This window comes from Uloborus diversus, chromosome 10 (genome assembly GCF_026930045.1).
Source record: "Uloborus diversus isolate 005 chromosome 10, Udiv.v.3.1, whole genome shotgun sequence".
NCBI lineage: Eukaryota > Metazoa > Arthropoda > Arachnida > Araneae > Uloboridae > Uloborus > Uloborus diversus.
In genome coordinates, this window is record NC_072740.1 from 14,771,693 (window position 1) to 14,791,203 (window position 19,511).

Below are 19,511 nucleotides of genomic sequence, written 5' to 3' on the forward strand. Positions count from 1 at the left end.
ACTCGAGATATGTGTGGCATTACTAGACCATAAGTCAAAAAATGAAACAATGACGAACAAAAACACAACATTACGACCGTCGCGGTACAGTAGTCCAAGTGTTTTAAATGACATCCCCAAGCGAACAATAAGTATGGTGCCTTTCAGCTGAAATAGATGCGTGACAACGTCGAGGAAAACTGGCAATAGTGTCGTAGATCGCTTGTTGTGGTAGTTATGCTCACTCAGTAGCGTAACTACGTACCGCAAGACCCCGTGACGCGGGGGGGGGGGCCCGGAATCAGAAAGGGCCCGAAAGTTTTTAAGCTTTGTTTTCATTCAATTTTATAAAATTTTTCCATAAATCAAACTTAGTTTTAAATGCTTATATTTTTTCTGGGACCCTCTAGAGCCCCTGAACATGTTGACCAAGGGCCCCGATTATGACATTGGGGTCCTAGGCAAAACACTTTTTCGGTGCCCTCTTGTAGATAAACATTAAAATTTTTCCATTTGCTAAAACAGTTTCAGTCATTTGGGGCCCCCAAATAGTAGGGGTTTTGCCACAGCCTCAGTAAACAGGCCCTGAGTAGAGAGAAGAGGGCCCACGGCCCAACTTACATGCGCGAAAACCGAACCTTGGCTCTTGGCTTGGTAATATTGCCTTCCCTAGGCCACCTGCTATGGAGAGAAGGGGAAAATCCCTGAAAGAAAAGGAAAAGAAGGAAAAAGTTCTGATCGTGCCGGAGCTCGGAAAAAGGCAATCAAGAGAAGTTTTTGGGTTAGATCTGAATTGTGGGAGGGGCGGGGGCAGAGTCGGAAGGAGGGGCCCGAAAGTTTTTGGGCTTTGTTTTCAATTTTATGAAATTTCTCCGTAAATCATACTTAGTTTCAAATTCTTACATTGGTTCTGCCCCCTAGAGCCCCAGAACCTATTGACCCAGGGCCCCCCTAGGACTAACGATTTTCGGGGCCCTCTTCTAGCCAAACATTACAGTTTTTGCCATTTGCTAAAACAATTTTAGCCATTTGGGGGCTTCAAATAGCAGAGCGTGAAAACCAAACCTTGGCTCGGTGCAAAAAGTATCATATATTACCCTCTATAGACCACCTAGACCCCGAGTCCTTTAAAATTACCGATGATCACCTAGAATTGCGTTTTGGGAGTTTTAATATCAAAAAATTTCCGGAAGTTTCATCTTCGACCCCTTTCCCTTACATAACATTCTATAAACACATTTGTCGACCACTTTCGAACTTGCCCCGTACCAGAATTTTTCGAAATCGAAGTTCCAAAAAGGCAGTCTAAGGATAGCTTTACAATCGCGATTTGAAAACTTCAATTTCGAAACATTTTCAAAGAAGGTTCCCAAAACTTGCTTTCGTTCTTAATATCACCAACATTCGCTTAAAATTGCGTTTTGGAATTTCAATAGCAAAAATTCTACTGCAGAGTTCCCAATTCAATCCCTTCTTGTAGCGTCATCAAAAGTGGCAAGAGTTCCATTTCGAAAAATTTCTGGGGGCAGATCCCCCGGAACCCTGTCCCCCCCTTCTTTTTCATTAACAAAGGTGTCTAAAATTACGTTTTTGGAACTTTAATAGCGAGAGATTTTCGGAAGAGTCCCTGTATCTTTCCCCAAAGGAGACTCACAATCACGTGTGTAAAAACTTACGGAATTACAGGTAACGCCCCCGAACCTGCCATACTCCTATCATCACTGAAGAACATTTAAAATCACTATTTTGGAAATTCGTAAAACTCCGGGGCCGAGTTCTGAAAATAATTCTTTCACTTAACGTCATCAAAGGTGGCCTATTGCATTTTTAGAAGTTCAATTTCGAAAAATTTCCGGGGATAGCCCTTGAAAACCGTTGTTTTAAAATCATCGAAGGTCTTTTAAAATTGCGTTTATCGAACTGCAATACAAAAATATTGGAGGATGAGAGTTACTGACCCCTTCTCACTGCATTACCAAAAGTGGCTTACAATTGCGTTTTTAAAGCTTCACTTTCAAAAACTTTACGACGAAGGACCCCGAGCCTTCCTTATTCCAACACTTGGGGGGGGGGGGGAGTCTTACTGTTGGGGGGTGTCTTCGCGATATTTAAGGGGTATGCCCTTGCTCTTAGGGGCGTGGGCACCTCTGAATATAGATTAATACGATTTTTAGTAGGGGCCCAAAATCAGATTTTGCTGGGGGCCCAAATATTTGAAGTTACGCTACTGTAGCTTACTCCTGTAGAAAGTCTTGTTGGAGCTCGTGGAGGGTGCTTGCCGCCACACAGCAATCTACATCATGTTTTCCCAATATGTCTCTCATATGCCGTATGGTATTAAGATTTTGTGGTATAAGCAAGGCATGTAATGTGTAAAATAGTTGCACTCAAGATAACTCCGCATCAACCATGCTGTAATCTCGTGGGCGTTATAAGTCCATAACTATCACGTCAGTTCTCAATGCAGTTTTAAAGGGAAGATAAATAAAGTGTAAGATCGCCACAATATCAGAAAGCTGTGACAAATCCCCCATCGAGCCCGTAGCGTTCGGATCTTGCTTTAGTTGCCACCCCTGACCAGGAAAGTAATCTTGGTAAAATGGTTTCTTTCGGCGATGTTGTCTGCCCAAAAGCGTGTACCTTTGCAGTGGCGTAGCCATGGGGGGGGGGATAGGAGGGTCAGAACCCCCCCCCCATGAGACCCAAAACAATATATATGTATGTGTATGTATATATATATATGTGTATATATATATGTGTGTATATATATATATGTATATATATACACACATATGTATATATATATATATATATACATATATATATATATATACTGTATATATATATATATATATATATATATATATATATATATATATATATATATATATATACAGTATAAGTGTATAAACTTGAGGGCATGGCTTTACTTTAAACTTCAGAAAAAATTAACCCTCCCCAAGGATTTTTTCTCGCTACGCCACTGCCTTTAAGAGTGACAAAACTTTTCTTTTAATGGAAAGGAATTATCGTATCGTTTCGAATTTGGTACCATTGGAAAGCCAGTAGAAACTTCCCTGCGTGAACTGTTTTCTTTAAATTGAAGTTCAAAACTTAAGTCCATTGTAGCAGGAAAAATAAATGTTTTAAAATTAAGGAGACTAATTTTTTAATGGCTGAAGCTGAAATGTAAATGAGTATTGTAATCAACTGTATCATTTTGAATTAATAATCATTTTTAAGAAATACAACGTAGCTAAGTGCTAATATAGCTAGCTACAATGCATTACATATACCGCAGCAACAAGGCTTGTAATATTACATGCAAAAATCGTTTCGACATATTAAAAATATTTCGTTAGTAAAAAAAGATATCTACATAAAAAGTTTGCTAAATAACCATTTATACTTTTAAAAAAGTCTCTCATTTAAGTAACGGAATAGAATGTTTCATTTTTATTCACAGCACGGATAGTTTTCTACCAAAGAAAGAGACAAGCACTTTTTTATTTTTCTTCAACTGACTGAGATTTTTTCAAAGTAAGTTACATGAGAGATGGTTTAGAAAAAATGTAATTAGTTTGAAAAGGGTGAAATAAATTAAACGCTTTAAAGACCATCTACTTTTTTTTTAGAAGCAACTACAAAACAAATACCAGTTCGAGATCAAAAACTTTTGATCCTATTTTTATAGTGGTAGCTTACATTCTTCTTGAAATAATGTTTTACTGTTGCAAGTTCTGACACTGAAATTATTCATAAAGTGCTTAGACAAACTAAACAAAGTAAAAGACGAACTTTGTGGGAGAAAGAAGCGTTTCCTTTAAAAAGAACAATTAAAAAGTAAAGAAAGAGAATCCTTGTGAAGGGAAATATTAATGAAGGACAATATTGGTACAACTAACAGTAAAATATCGAACGTTTTTTAGTACAAATAAACAGATTACTGAATACAAGTGTTTCGATGTTTCTAGGAACCTCTTTTGCAATTCAATGTTGTGAGCTTTCGGATGTAAAGACGTCCGGTAAAAGCCACATGTTTTGGTACATATGTTTGGCATATAAAATCCGAAAGGTAAAGAGACGGCAGTTAGCATAAAATTACAACAACAAAAAATGTAGACACAGTTCGCAAAATTTAAATAAAATCGTGCTCTTAACTCTATTTTGATAAACGAAACTATAGTGTATCCGTAAATAATAATAATAATAATAATAATTAAAAAAACAAGAAGACCTATTGGTTTGCTGAAAGAAATTTGCGAAATCCAGCTTGCTGTTCCGCAATAAGTCGATTAGTTCCAAGGAACCAATTTAACCTATTTACCACAATACGTTCCATAAGTTTACCCATGGAGCTATTTAGAGAACTTTCCAAACCAAATTGAAAAATTTCAACATGGTCTGGTGAGCTCTTATATCCACATGGCAGAGGAACTCCGCATGAATGTAATCGTCTCAAGGCGATTTTCCTGCTTTGTTAGGGCTAAAGGTAGCCACTTTGAAAATTTGTAAATATATTAGACAAAATAATGTATTCATATTTATTTTGAAGTTGGTTCATTATCAATAAGGGTACCTTTTGAACATTTTAAAAAAATTTATGTGAATATTGTGTTTTCCTTTGAAACCATAACATATACACTCATTTCACAACTAATAATTTATTTTCAAAATCTTAAAGTATTGCCCACAATTTTTAAAAATTCAAAAAAAATTAGGGAAATTTCAATTTTTTAAAATCCTTAAGGCTTTTTTGTTTTTGCATTTATTTAAAAAAATTTTTGCTAAGCAATCACAATATTCATCTCTAAAAATCTGTGCATCCATTTGTTCATATATGTATTGGAACATTTTCTGTGATTAATTATGTAAAAAGTCGTAATTTTTTTTAAAAAACATTTTGTTTTTAAAGGTATAACATGCTCTAAACATTTGATTAATTTATAAAATGCTTATCCAATGCACAGTTTTGTTAAATATATTATCCTGACTGCAAAAAGTATTACTTTAAAGCTGTATCTTTAATAGAAAAAATCCTTAGGGATTCTAATGACATGAAAACACAAAAAAACAATCACCGATAAAAAGCAATTTAAAATTTTTCTTTTGCATAAGAACACATAGCGAGCATGACCTAAAACTACTCATAACTTTTTAAATATTTGCACTAAAGCGATGAAACTTTTTCCCTGTGTTTGGAATAATTTGTAGTTTTGAAATAAGCAATAAAATATTTTTTGATTGTTTGATCATTTTTGAGGTACTGTGATTTTATATATTATATTTTATTATACATATTTATTATACATATACTTAAAATTATAATGTATTGTGTTTGTCCAAGTTATTTCTTGCCATCCTGTATATGTATAGCAAAAGCTAGCACTATCATTTTTAGTGATATAGATATGTATCAGATATACGAAATTTAGTGTTTTTTAAACGTTTTACATTTGTTTGCAGATGTCAGAAATAATAAACTTGAAAAAAATTCCTCGCACAATCGAAATGCTTCCTGCCATCAATCCAAAAGATTTATTTAGTGAAATCTATAACCTAAAGTTTCTTAACAAATGCCGATTAATAACCTAAAACAAATCGAAACTACCTTCAAAACTAACAATTCAACTTACACTATAGTGTTTTAGCATATTTCCCAATCTCAAAGCTAAAAATAACCTGTTTCATATGTACTAGCTCTCTAAGGAATATTTAAAAGCCGATAAAATACGGCATTTCAAAGAAAACCCAACTAAGATCCAGAAAATTATTTTTCACAATTCATTCATTTTCCATGCTCACAGTAACTCCCTCTAGGATTTCATATTTCCGTGAAAAATGGGTACTTTGTGTTCCTCAGCTTCACGGATACCATATGCAGAATACGCAATAAAAGAAAAATTCTAAGAAAATTAGAATAGTTTCAAGGGGAAATATTTAAGTTTTCTCTCCGCCGGAGAAATGTATGAGCTTTCTCATTGGCGTAAAGGGAAAAATAAAGATGTTTAATGTTTGTTTTCGTTGTGTAAATCGTATCTGATTCCTAAGAAACAAGACGTGAGAAATGGATGGCACAGGAATATTCCAAACTTGCTCATATTTCTAAACTTCTCCCGTCTAAGTTTATCTTTCTCTAGTATTTTCAAGCTCTATTTCCATTAGCATTTTTTTTTATATTTATGTCATGTTGAATATATAGCGTAAGGAAATGAAATTTTATTTTATTGTTGTTCTGAGCTTGAATTATTGGGGAATGTATAATCAAGCTTGCGCTAGGGAAAATTTAATTGTGTAGTTCAATTGCAGAATGGAACTGTCGTAGAAATAGCAAAAAAAAAAAAAGAAAAAAAGAAACAGAACTTTGAAAGTAATTGTATTGTTCTACGATTAGACAAGGGCGGTTCCGCGGGGGGGGGGGGGGTATTCCCCCCAACAAAAGGAAGGGGTGTTTTTTTTTCAAATTTAAATACAACGAGAACATATTTTTAGTTTACTATTTTGTTGAAGTTTTTAAAAGCATGAAAAAGGGTTTGATATATCTTTAAAACAGCATCAGAACAAATAGGTGAATCGAAACAGCTGAATGGATTTCCTATTCCTATTCAGAGTCACAACTGACTACAACTGTATTTATGTCAAGGACTGCATACTAAGTGCCTTGCCTCCATTATTTTAATATACCGATAGATGGCAGCACCATCACCGGATCGAACAGTTAATGAGAATTTAGAACTAGTCCAGGAGCTAATAGCTACCTGGTACTAGCACCCCCAGAGGTATCGTTTCATTTGGAAGACATTGAGACCACGAGCATATTTAACGTCGCCCAGTCCCCTTTAATGACGACGGTGGGTCTTCGACCATCGAGGTTCGAACGCAGGACCCTCCGGACCCGAATCCGACACTCTACCGATCGGGCTACCACGGCCCCTCTGAATGGATTTAAAGCCCTAGATCGTAGCTAAAGTAGCGACACATCCGCCATCTTGGGGCTAAATGAAATTTTCTTCCTTTGCTTGCTATAATGAAGTAGAGTGTTTTGCTTCTTCATTATGGTGCTTCTTGATTGTGGATTAACATGGAGTTAATATGAAACTACAACTAAGAAGCAAAACACGCTACTTCGCCATAGCAGACATGGAAAGAAAGCATCATTTGCAACTTATGCATTCATTTGCAGCCCCACGTGTTGAACTTATTTTACGATTAAGGGCTTTAGGTGGTTATGAACGAAACGTCCCAATCGTAGAAAATAATTTCCCTTAAATTCTTCTTAGGTTATTTTTTGCAGAATCTTTTTTAAGAATGGTAATATCATGAGGAGCTGGGACGAAAGGTTTCCTCATTTTCTTCAAAGGTTTCCTCTGAATTTTGGTAAGACCTCATCTGGAGTATGCTGTTCAGTTTTGGTCTCCTTATCTTAAGAAAGATATTAGTGTATTGGAAAGGGTTCAAAGGCGGGCTACAAGGCTAATAAATGGACTTTCTCACTTAGACTATGATTCCAAGCTTAGAAGGATAAAATTGTACAGTCTTGAGCAAAGAAGAGACCGAGGGGACATGATTCAGTTGTTTAAATTTATTAAAATGAAAGATGCTACGGGGCTGAAGTTTAGCACTGAAAACAGGATAAGGTGTCATTGTTTAAAGCTATTTAAATCTCAGGCTAACATGGATATTAGGAAAAATTATTATTTTAGCAGTGTAGTGGAACTTTGGAACAGCTTACCGGAAAAGGTGGTAATGAGCAAGGGAGTAGATAGTTTTAAGAGGGCCATTGATCTTCACTGAGGATTGTCAATTGACTAGGACCAGTCTAACTGGGCCCAGAGCCTGTTGCTGGTCGTCACTTTTGTATTTGTTTTTGTATTTAGGGATAAAAACTGGCTTATGAGCAAGACAATACGTGGAACACATGCGGGAAAGTTTTACAATAGTCTCCAAAGCCTGGAGAAGAAGGCAGCGTTCCTTTCAATATACATGTCATAAAGAAACTTTAGCCAAGTGACAACATCCAAACATTTTCTGATTCCAAGGACATAACTTTTGTAAACAATTTGGATGAATTGAATTTGTTTAACCTTAATATTTCTCATTTTATATACATTTTTCCATCGGAAAAGTTTAATCTTTACCGAGTTCAGAGTTGTTATCGAAGTTTTGATAATACATTTACCTGTTTTCAGGACATATTTTTAACTAAAGAAGGTCGGGAGCCTTTTGGTCTTAAAAGCTTTTCTTAATGCTTAAATATTTTTAATCTTGCACGATGTATGAAAATTTTCAGAAAATCTAAGAAAAAAAAGTGCAGAAGTTGAGCTCCCGTTTTACTTCCATGCAAATCATGCCCTGCTTGTTGTAAATAAATGATTTGTTCGATAGCAACTACCTATTTCTATTCGCCTCCCTCGTTATCACTTTTATTAGCTTTTATTAATTACATTAAGGGCTGAATCGGAACAAATTTAAACTTGCTTTCTATTTCGCCCTTATCACTACTAAAACACCACTAAAACTAAACACTGCTAAAAGTTTTACATATACTACTAAATAACAACTTAGCAGTTTTTTTTAACTGATAAATTCCAAGAACAAAACAGGACCGAAGTTTCTAGGCCAAAAAACTACATATATTTTTTTAAATCTTTAATAACTTTTTTTTATGTTCAAAGCAGAAAAATGTTCTGCTTCACCTGATTTTATGGCATAAGTCAAAAAGTAAAACAAACTAACATTAATATTTTTTTGAAAACGGCAAATTTTTGTTGAGGTGGGCAAGATAGCAAACGGCTAAAAGTAAACATTCAGAAAGAAAACTTATAATTTAAAATTCATTCTTCAGTTGGAAAAGACTCGGCTGAATGGTTGTGATAGAAAAATTCTTACTTTGTACTAAGATAAATTTCGATATTAATGACAGAATTACAGAAATGCTAAATTCGGCATCTTATCCCACTCGTCATCTTGCCCACTTTTCCCCATTAAAAGTCAGACATACAGTTATGCAGAAACTCTTACATTTCATCATACAAAGAAGAATCATTCCATAAACAAGGAGGATTCTCTATGAGTCTGAACTTCTAATGATGATGCTTCTTTTAATGCTTACATTATACTAAGTTTTCTTTAGTGGAGATTATTTCCACTGCATTAATTTTAGCGCCAAAGGTGTCACATGCAAAATGCTTGCTTTAAAAATGTTATAAAGCAGACTGTTCGAGCAGGGACTCGAATCCTTGACTATCTGGTTAAAAACCTATCGTTCTACCAAGTGAGTTAGTTATCTGGCCTTGCGGAACTTTCAGCCCAAACCCTTTTTTTTTAAATCTTTCGATTAGTAGAAAATCCACCTGAATAAGAATTGTAGACTGCATCAAAGAATAAAAATAAAATTCCAGTTGCGTATTCATGTCAGTAATTTATGGGAAAAAGAGCAAGTGCAAAGATCAGACTGAAATAGTCGATAATATTTGATAAATGTTCGTTTATCTTTATGTAATAAATCTGTATGATATACATTTAACTTTCGATAGCTCGAAATCTTAAGGGACCTACTAAAACCTGCAAGTTATTGGCAGCTCAAGCTGTAGGAAGTTTCCAAAGCCCTCTCAAAAGTTTGGAACCCAATGAAAATTTCTAGATAAAGGAATATTCGAGTTATACGAAGTTATGTAATGGATTTTAGTATTGTTTTTGTTTTTAAAATGCTTTGTAAATTTAATTATGTCTAAAGGTTTTTTTTTTTTTTTTTTTTTTTAAGGAAAATATAATTTTTGAGTTTTTACAGATAGCAATTCGGTGTTTGCTTCCTATAAAGCACAGTTTATTCTAAAAGTACCTTGCACTATATACGAAGCCCTAGCGGTACTGAACCAAATCGGGCCAAAATTTCAGGTATGGTTATTTGAAAATTATGTGCTCGCAATTGTGATGATTTTAAACATCAAGTGCTCACGGTTATGGCTCCTATGAACGAATCTCGTAATTTTCGAAGGATAACATCCCCTTTTATCTGAGGCAAAGTGATCAGGGTATTGAAAAACCACATATGGAGTTGGAATGATTGGCGTGTAACTGAAATTGCTCGCTAGCAAATTTAGGCATCCGACTGAACAAAAACTTTTCCCATTTTAAAGGTTTTTTAAACAAGCAATGCTTTACACATGGTGTTTTGTGATTGGCGTTTTTACTACTGGTTAATCTTGTGAGTTATGCAAAGTGCGTGGGAAAACCTCTTCATTTGTTTTTCATTAACTAAGCAAAAAAAAAAAAAAAATCATCCTTGCAAATGCTTAGAGCCGGCAATTTCTGTCACACGCCAATCGTTCCAGCGCCATTTGAGGGTTTTAATCAATTTGAGCAGTTAAAAAAATGTTGAAATTCAGAATTTCCGAAATTCGTTTACTGTGATCGTAACCGTGCACACTGCGTTGCTTAAAATCATGGCATTGTCGAACGCATACCTACAAACTGCTGTATATAAAATTTTGTTTCGTTTGTTTTAGCGGATAGGCAGTTAGGACTTGGTATGATAGGAAACTTACTTTTGGACCAGCCTGTATATGCAACGGTTCTAAGTTATCTGCATAGAACATAACTCAAGCCTGTGAAAAAGCAGGTGTTAAATGTTTCAAGTTAAATATTTTTAAAATGTGAGGTTACATTACATGGTTTTAATCTTAATTTCATGCCACTCCCCCCCCTCCCATTTAGAAGCTTTCAATCTAAGTGATTAGATCTAAAAAGTTAAATAAAAACTTCTGAAATCTACCAGAAAAAGAGAACATCATTAATAAACAACAATAAATTTTGCCCATTTCTTTAGGAAACTGGATTAACATTTCTTGTTTTTGAGTTATGCATCACTGATACACCTACGCATCCAAGTTTTTCTCCAATTAAAAAAAAATCTTAAATGTCTGTTACCTATGAAATAGTGAATTTAGAAATGATTTTTTAAAAAGTAAGATTACTGTAATTAAAATCTTTCCTTGATTGTAGAAGCTGATCTTTCTCACTCAAAGCGAAAAAGGATAACCTTGTGACTATATTGGGTACGAGTTATTCAAGGAATCAAAATCAATCAATACGGCTTCTAACCTCCCTTTTACTAATTATCAACATCGTAGCTTTGCATGTACTAATTTTGCGGTATCTTTTTTCAGTTTTATAAATATACTCTTAATTGGTTAAATATCTAGTTTGACCTAGTTTACCATTTGACTGTATTTTCCGCCTGACTTTTTAACATTAGTGACGCCTTCATCTGCTACCTTTAAAAAACCTTGACAAAACGATAATCAATTGATAAAATGTATTTTTTTTTTTTTTTTTTGTGCCATGCCCTTAGAGAATCGATTTCAAAAATGAAACAGAAGACTCAAATTTTTTGTAGATTTTTTTCTTATTATTGTATAAATAATTTATGTTTTATATAATTAATCATCAACGTACAAAGCAACGATGGCGTTCAAACTCGTAACCTAGGGCTGAAACTTATAACGACACAAATCGACTGAAAAATGATATAAAACCATTCGACCTCAAGTTAGCGGTGATGCTTCAATTAAAACCCTAGATCGTAGCTAAAGTAGCGACACGTCCGCCATCTTGGGGATAAATGTCGCTTTCTTCCTATGTCTACTATAATGAAGAAGCGTTTTTTGCTTTTTGATTGTGAAATAAATTAGAGTTTTAAAAAATCTAGCTGATGTGTGCATCAAATGACTTCCTTTTACGCCAATTTAATGACAATGTAGTGCCTTGGAGTAAGTAAAGAAACACTTTAAATATTTTTACCCCAAGTTTGTTGCGAACTGAAGCAAAAAAAAAAAAAAACTAGTATGTTGTGGCCATCACGAAACTTTCTTCTATATTTTTCTTTTTTTTTTCTGATCCCTCCCCATGCTTGACGAGGAAGCAATATTCCCAACAAAAACAAAATTACACATGCAAAAACTTGACGACCATCCCAATGTCTGAATTATTGCAAAAGAAAAGCAAAGAGCGAAAATTGAAAGTTATTTTAAAAGCCTTGCTTGAATTAATTACAAATGTTTTATTTGTTAACAAACATAAGATGGCAACAATTAAAAATTTTAAATCATTGAGATAATATTTCCGATCATTTCCATACAATTAAAATCACGAGAAATACGCAGACGATAATCTATTACGATTTATCTTTCTTATTGTTGCATTAATAAAGCTATTTTTATTCGCTAAAAAATAATGATAATAAAAATAAATCAGCACCTCTTGGCGCCAAAATTGAACCAAAGCCTGTTTACATATGGATTCACATATATTCCAAAATTCAACCAGAACGTAGCATTACTTCTTGAGATAGGGCACTCACAATGGAAAAAAAGAACAGGCGATTGCGCTACCCCCCTTTTTAGCTGTTGACACCAAAATAAAATCAGCTCTTATACCCACTAAGGGCTACTTGCCGATAAATTTTTCTTTCATTCCGTTCATTATTTCTTGAGATACAGCAGTCACAATTGACGACAAAAAACGTTCTATAGCTCAACTCCCGTTTGAGTTATTGACACCAAAATTGAATCAGCACCTGTTCCTGTTAATGGCAACATATGGACCAAATTTTGTTTGATTCCGCCAGTTACTTCCTGAGGAATAGCAAGCACGCGTAACTCAAAAAACGTCCCATTGCTCCACCCCCTTGGAGGAATTCGCGCCAAAAACCAATGGGCACAACTTCACATAGGGGCACATATGTGTACCAAATTTCGTTCGATTTCATGCGGCAGTCTTTGCTGTAGAGCGGTCACAAAAAACTGGTCACACACAGACGTGACACACATACACACACACATACACACACACATACACACACACATACACACACATACACACAGACAGACATTTTCCAAAAATAGTTGAAATGAACTCAGCACACATCAAAACGTTCGAATACGTCAAAATTCGAAATTCGAAAATTTGCACGAATCCAATACTTTCTTCTATATATTAGATATAGAAGAAAGTAAAAACGTTTCATACAGATTAATTTTCCCAATATTGGACATTTTAATGTGATTTAATGTTTAACTCTCTAAATATCGCCAATAGTGGCCAAAATGAAACCAAATAAAAAATAATAATAATAATAATAAAAAAAAAAAACCGTAAAAATTTTTTGTCGTCAAGCTGGCAAAAAAACTTGGCGATCAAAAGCTTGGCGATATGTTGCCAAGTGTTTGCCAAATTATAACACCACTTGAGTTTGCATTGATATTGACAATGATTTCCCCCCAAAAAGGTGTAAAAGACCCCCTTAGGAACATCTGAATGCAAGAAAAAGGGGGAGTGCACAACTAGACACCACTTGAAGTCTACGTACCAAATTTCAACTTTCTAGGAGATACCGTTTTTTAATTATGCAAGATACATAGCACATACGTACATACGCACATACATACGTGCATACAGACGTCACAAGAAAACTCGTTGTAATTAATTCGGGGATCGTCAAAATGAATATTTCGGGTGTCTATACGTTCTTAGGCATATATCCACGTGTGGTCGGGTTGAAAAAAAAAAAAAAAAAACTCAACATTCATTCGGGGGCGAGCAAAATGGAAATTCAGACCTATTATTGGATCAAAATTTTTTCCGCGAGTACAATACTTCCTTTACTTCATAAAAGGAAGTAAAAACCACAATCAAGACGCAAAACACGTTACTTCACCATAGCAGACATAGGAAGAAAGCATTGTTTAGCCAAAAGATGGTGAACGTGTTGCTACTTTATTCTACGATTCAGGGCTTTAGCTTCAATCACATCAGTCCCTTCAATTCATCTATGGAATCCTGAACATTCCTCACAAGTGTCTACTACCCTTTAATAGACATCTTATGTTCATATTCCCGTTGCGCTTCAAATTGTACACTGAAACATCTGTTCATAATACTTTCACATTTAACACAAACCGATTCCCCACATAGGATGGTATATCCGCACCACATCACAAAGTTTCAGAAAATATTAAAAACCATTAATTTCCTGCTCATCTTTTGAACAGCATCAATTCTAAAATCTTAGCTTTCCAAATTCAAATAACTGGCCTAACCGCTGCACTCAAGTGTTGAAGAGTTTACAAGCTCTTTAGTAACTGATTCAGAATTGATGAAGTAACATTTCAATGGTGGTCTACCGGTTTCCATTATCTTAACGATGTAAAGCAACTACTTTATCTAGTCATTTACAAGGAGGTATCGCAATTAGCGCGTAGTTCTATGAAGTCGGAATGATGGTGAACTTGGAGCTTGGAATGAGTTTCTTGATAAATGAGCAGTCAAGATGTAATCAAGTGAAAAATGAAACCGATTTAATTAAATGTGGTAACGAAATGGGAAAACTATACATTATGGGAAAGCACTTCGATTAGTTAAATGTTTGGAATCTTTACCACTTCCACTATCCGTCTCTTTCTAAAATGAATCGAAATCAAACAATATTTTTTAGAATATACTTCTTAAAATGAATAAGAATATGTATTGTTTCATATATTATAAGAACAAGATCACTATACATACCAATATTTCGTAGATTTTATGTAGGGTAGATCCGGGAATCAAGCCGCATTTAAAAAAAATTACTGTTTAAAAAATCATATAGTGCATGTAAAATTAAGTAAATCATGTTGTGCTATTAAATGGTAAATATACTACACGTGTATTGTGACACAAATAATAATAATAATAATTTTTAGCTATTTTTTATTTACTATCACATTGCGGCGAGTTGATTGTATATATTTTAAGGATAAGATGCCGCACTTGTGCGGGAGTTATATCGCGCCTGGCATATGAACAAAACGAAACAATAAATCCTAGAAGTATTATTCAAAAAATAAAAAAAATTAAAAACTTAAATGATGAAAAATTAATTTTAACTATGAAATTTTGAATTCAAATTATGTTTTTCGCAATCACGAGTTCGACTGGACCCTACTCATTGGAGTTATTGTTTCTGAAAACTGCTCCTGTCTCCCCAAAGCCTACCCCTCCTCCTAGGAGTAATGGGTCAAAACTTCGCCGGACAATACTTCGCGGCCAAAACTTCGCGTGGACAATACTTCGCGCGGTCAAAACTTCGCGTGGACAAAACTTCGCGTGGAGAAAACTTCGCGTGGACAAAACTTCGCGTGGGCAAAAAAACTTCGTGCAGTCAAAATTTTAGTATTTTATTTTATTTTTATACGTTTATCACAGTTTTTTTTTAATTTATTGATTAGTTAACTTCATTGATAATTAACTAAAATCGACTTGTACTACGGCTGTGCTCGGCTATAAACGTAAAATAAATAAATAAATAAAACTACTTGAGCAGATAAAAATTCGTCTTCTAATTCCGAAATAAATAAATAAATAAATAAATAAATAAATAAATAAATAAATAAAAACATTTTATTTTATTTTCAAATGTTCGCAGCTTTAATTAACAAGTAAAATGTTTCGTTTAAAATGTGCGCACATAATGTTACGTATAAGCATACTATCTAAAGTAATGAGTAATCATTCAAATTCTTGCTTGAATATAGAGACGAACGAATTGTAATAACAACGCGGAAAGCAAGTTGGAGGGAGAGGGGGGGGGGGGTCGCTTCTGAATTTTACTGAAACGTTTTGAAAAAGTAGCTTTAAAATAGGACTAGGAATAAATGATGAAAAGAATTAAAATGAAATGCAAAATTTTCAATCAACAAAAATTTTTCAGTTAGTTAGCTGCATTAAATTGTTATTATGAAACCAATTCCTAGTTTTCGAAAAGGTGATAAATTAATCTTTATTTAAACTGCAAATCTGTATCAATTTATTACTTCATTAACTTGCTATACTTAAATTCATTTAGGATTTACACAATAAACTTGCAATCAAGTAATTCATTATGAAAAATTAAGTTCTTTACATAGAGTGTGTCTAATAAGTTCCTGGGAATCATTAAACGATAACACCCCCCCCCCCCCCCCCAAAAAAAAAGATACATTTTTACTTTTTAGCTAAGTTTATATATGTTTAGTGAAGTTCATTGTTATAAATGCGCGAAGTTCTACCCACTCGCGAAGTTCTGGATAGGCGAAGTCACGAAGTTATGAATCAGCGAAGTTAACCGTGGGAAGTTTTGACCGCGCGAAGTTTTTGTTCACGCGAAGTTTTGTCCGGCGAAGTTTTGACCCCAAACCAAAAAAAAATTCCCTCTATTTGAACGAGTGAATGCAGAACACCGAAAGCTCATGAGGCGAGCAAAACAATCTTCAAGTCCGAATGCGAGCCTTGCGATACAGAACACGGCAACCTCTTCACCATTGTGCGCTACTAGCCTGCGTTTGTTGAGTTTTATGAGTATAATGTACTTTTAAAAGGAAATATAAGATCATGCGTCAATCATAAATAAACATTACATAGAGAGCAAAATTCTCCATTTGAGTACATTTCTGTATCATAATGCTGCATATAAGCTATTTATCATCGGTGAAAATGAAGAAACGATATAAATTCATTACGAAATTTCTTTTCCCATGAAATTCAAAAATAAAAAGATATAAGTATGAAAGGTTTTTCACTTCCAGCATAATGTTTTCTATTATAATATGCGTCATGGGGAAAAAAATAACTATTGTCATAACCTCTGTTCTTCTTTGTTAACTTCGGTAATGTAACTTCTTTCTGTAATAAGCTACACTTGAGGTTCAACTTTCTTTGCATTCAATTAGTTTGTTTTTAAAATTTGATTTCTGTGACAATTCAATATTCCGAAATACAGTTGTAATGAAGTACTACTTTAAATGTTTTGACATACATTTAAATGTTGCCAAATCTCAATGTAATAATCCTCATTCTTCGACATAATAATACTATGTTTTTACATATTGCACTACAGACTTCGTTAAATATATGGTTCTGAGCTATTAAATTATTCTCCTTGATTATGTTACGTCTTCAAAATTTTAAATATCATTGATCCAGGATACTTTGTTAATAATACAAAATTGTGTAATATAGTCCCTATTCAATGTATGCAAACCTATTTGTGAATTCTTTTGCTGCCTTCTTCAATGTACAAAAAAAAATATCTTGTTTCCTCATTGTATAAATACATTATGTAATGCTGCACTTCATTTAATGTAATATCTGTTGTACCATTGTACTTCATGTATATTGTAAAATTTTAGATTCTTAACTAAATTTACTCGGCTTTTTCTTCTGGGCCCTTACTCATGCTGATATTCAACGGTTAGTAGACTCCACTTCATTCAACAAACCAATAAGGACTTCTCACCATTCGGGAGGGAAGTAGAGGAGTTCTGTCCCTATTTTCAATACTTGAAGTAACGGAAGGAGTAGGTTGCGTTGAAAAAAAAACGTTTTTTGGAAATTCAATTTGTCAAGTTGATAAAAAGTTGCCCCTATCAACCCACATGTTACGTAAAATATTTTATCCGAATCAAAAAATGTACAGGATAAAAAATTATGAATTTTCTTCGAAAAATATATTTTTGCCCCCCCCCCCCCCTTTTTGAGCAATTGCTATTTCTCTTCATTTGACTTTTGAATGACGTCTTTCGATTTTTGATTCCCGCTGCAACACCACCGTTGACTGACCCCTCCAGATGCTTTTCCTCTAGCGAACAAAGTCACCAGATTGCGTCCATATCTACACACACAAGTACATACACACACACACGCCTGCACATACGCACGCGCACACGCATGGACGCTTACACACCCAAGCGCTCATACACCCACGCCTACACGCGCTAGCCCGCTAGCACGCACAAGCGTACTTAGGCTTAGACGCGCTAGCGCGGTAGCACGCAAAATGGTACGTCCGCTTACACGCGCTATCCCACTATCACGCACAAAGGTACGTACGTTTACACGAGCTAGCCCACTAGCACGCACAAGGGTACGTACGCTTATATGCGCTAGCGCGGTAGGATAGATGGATGGATGAAGATGGATGGATGCATGGATGAATTGATGGATGGATGGATTTATGGGGATGGACGGATGGATGGATGGAGATGGATGCAAGGATGGATGGATGGAGATGGATGCAAGGATGGATGGATGGAGATGGATGCATGGATGGATGGATGAATGGATGGATGGAAGGATGGATGGATGGATGGGTGAATGGATGAATGCAAAAATAAATACATACATATGTACATACATACACGCTCGCACGCACACACATCACGTCATGACAACCCAAATGTGAAAACCAGCGGGACGTGTTACGAAATGCGGGAGACATTTTCATTTGTTTCGCGGAAATTTCGTAAAACTAAACCAAAGTTCGAAAATTTTCCAAATTCCTCCAATTAGCAGAACTTTTGAAACATGGGAAGAAAAAAGTTCTCTTTCTGATTACTGATTCGGGGGGGGGGGGGGGGGGGGGGGGGGGGATTTTGGAATCATCACAGAAAAGGACAATTAACATTGAAATATTTTAACAATCTACGTATCTTAGTAATAATACAGCCCATGTTTCCTCATTGTATAAGTACATTATGTAATGCTGCTCTTTATTTCACGTAATATCTGTTGTAACATTCATGTATATTGTAAAATTTTGGATTCTTAACTAAATTTACCCCGCTTTTTCTTCTGGGTCCTTACTCAGGCTGATATTCAACGGATAGTAGACTCCACTTCATTCAACAAACTGCTAAGGTATTCTCACCATTCTGGAGGGAAGTAGAGGAGTTCTGTCCCTATTTTCAATACTTGAAGTAACGGGAGGAGTAGGTTGTATTGAAAAAAACGTTTTTCCGAAATTCAATTTGTCAAGTTCATAAAAAGTTGCCGCTATCAACCCACATGTTATGTAAAATATTTTTTCCGAATCGAAAAATGTACAGGTTAAAAAATTATGAATTTTCTTCAAAAAATATATTTGTGCCCCCCCCCCCCTTTTTTGAGCAATTGCTATTTCTCTTCATTTGACTGTTGAATGACGTCTTTTGATTTTCTTACGCCTCCCGCTGCAGCACCACCGTTGACCGGCCCCTCCGGATGCTGTTCCTACAGCGAAAAAAGTCTCCAGATTGCGTCCATATTCTACATACACGCATACACACACCTGAACACACGCACGCGCACACGCATGGACGCTTACACACCCAAGCGTGCATATACACGCACGCCTACACGCACTAGCACGGAAAAACGTACGTACGCTTACACGTTCTAGCACGGTAGCACGCACAAGGGTACGTACGCTTACACGCGCTAGCCCGATAGCACGCACAAGGGTACGTACGCTTACACGCGCTAGCCCGATAGCACGCACAAGGGTACGTACGCTTCCACGGGCTGACGCATTAGCACGCACAAGGTTACGTACGCTTACACGCGCTAGCCCGCTAGCACGCACAAGGGAGCGTACGCTTACACGCACGAGCGCGGTAGGAGGGATGAATGGAGATGGATGGATGCATTAATGGATGGATGGGTGGAGGGACGGATGGACGGAGATGGATGGATGCGTGGAT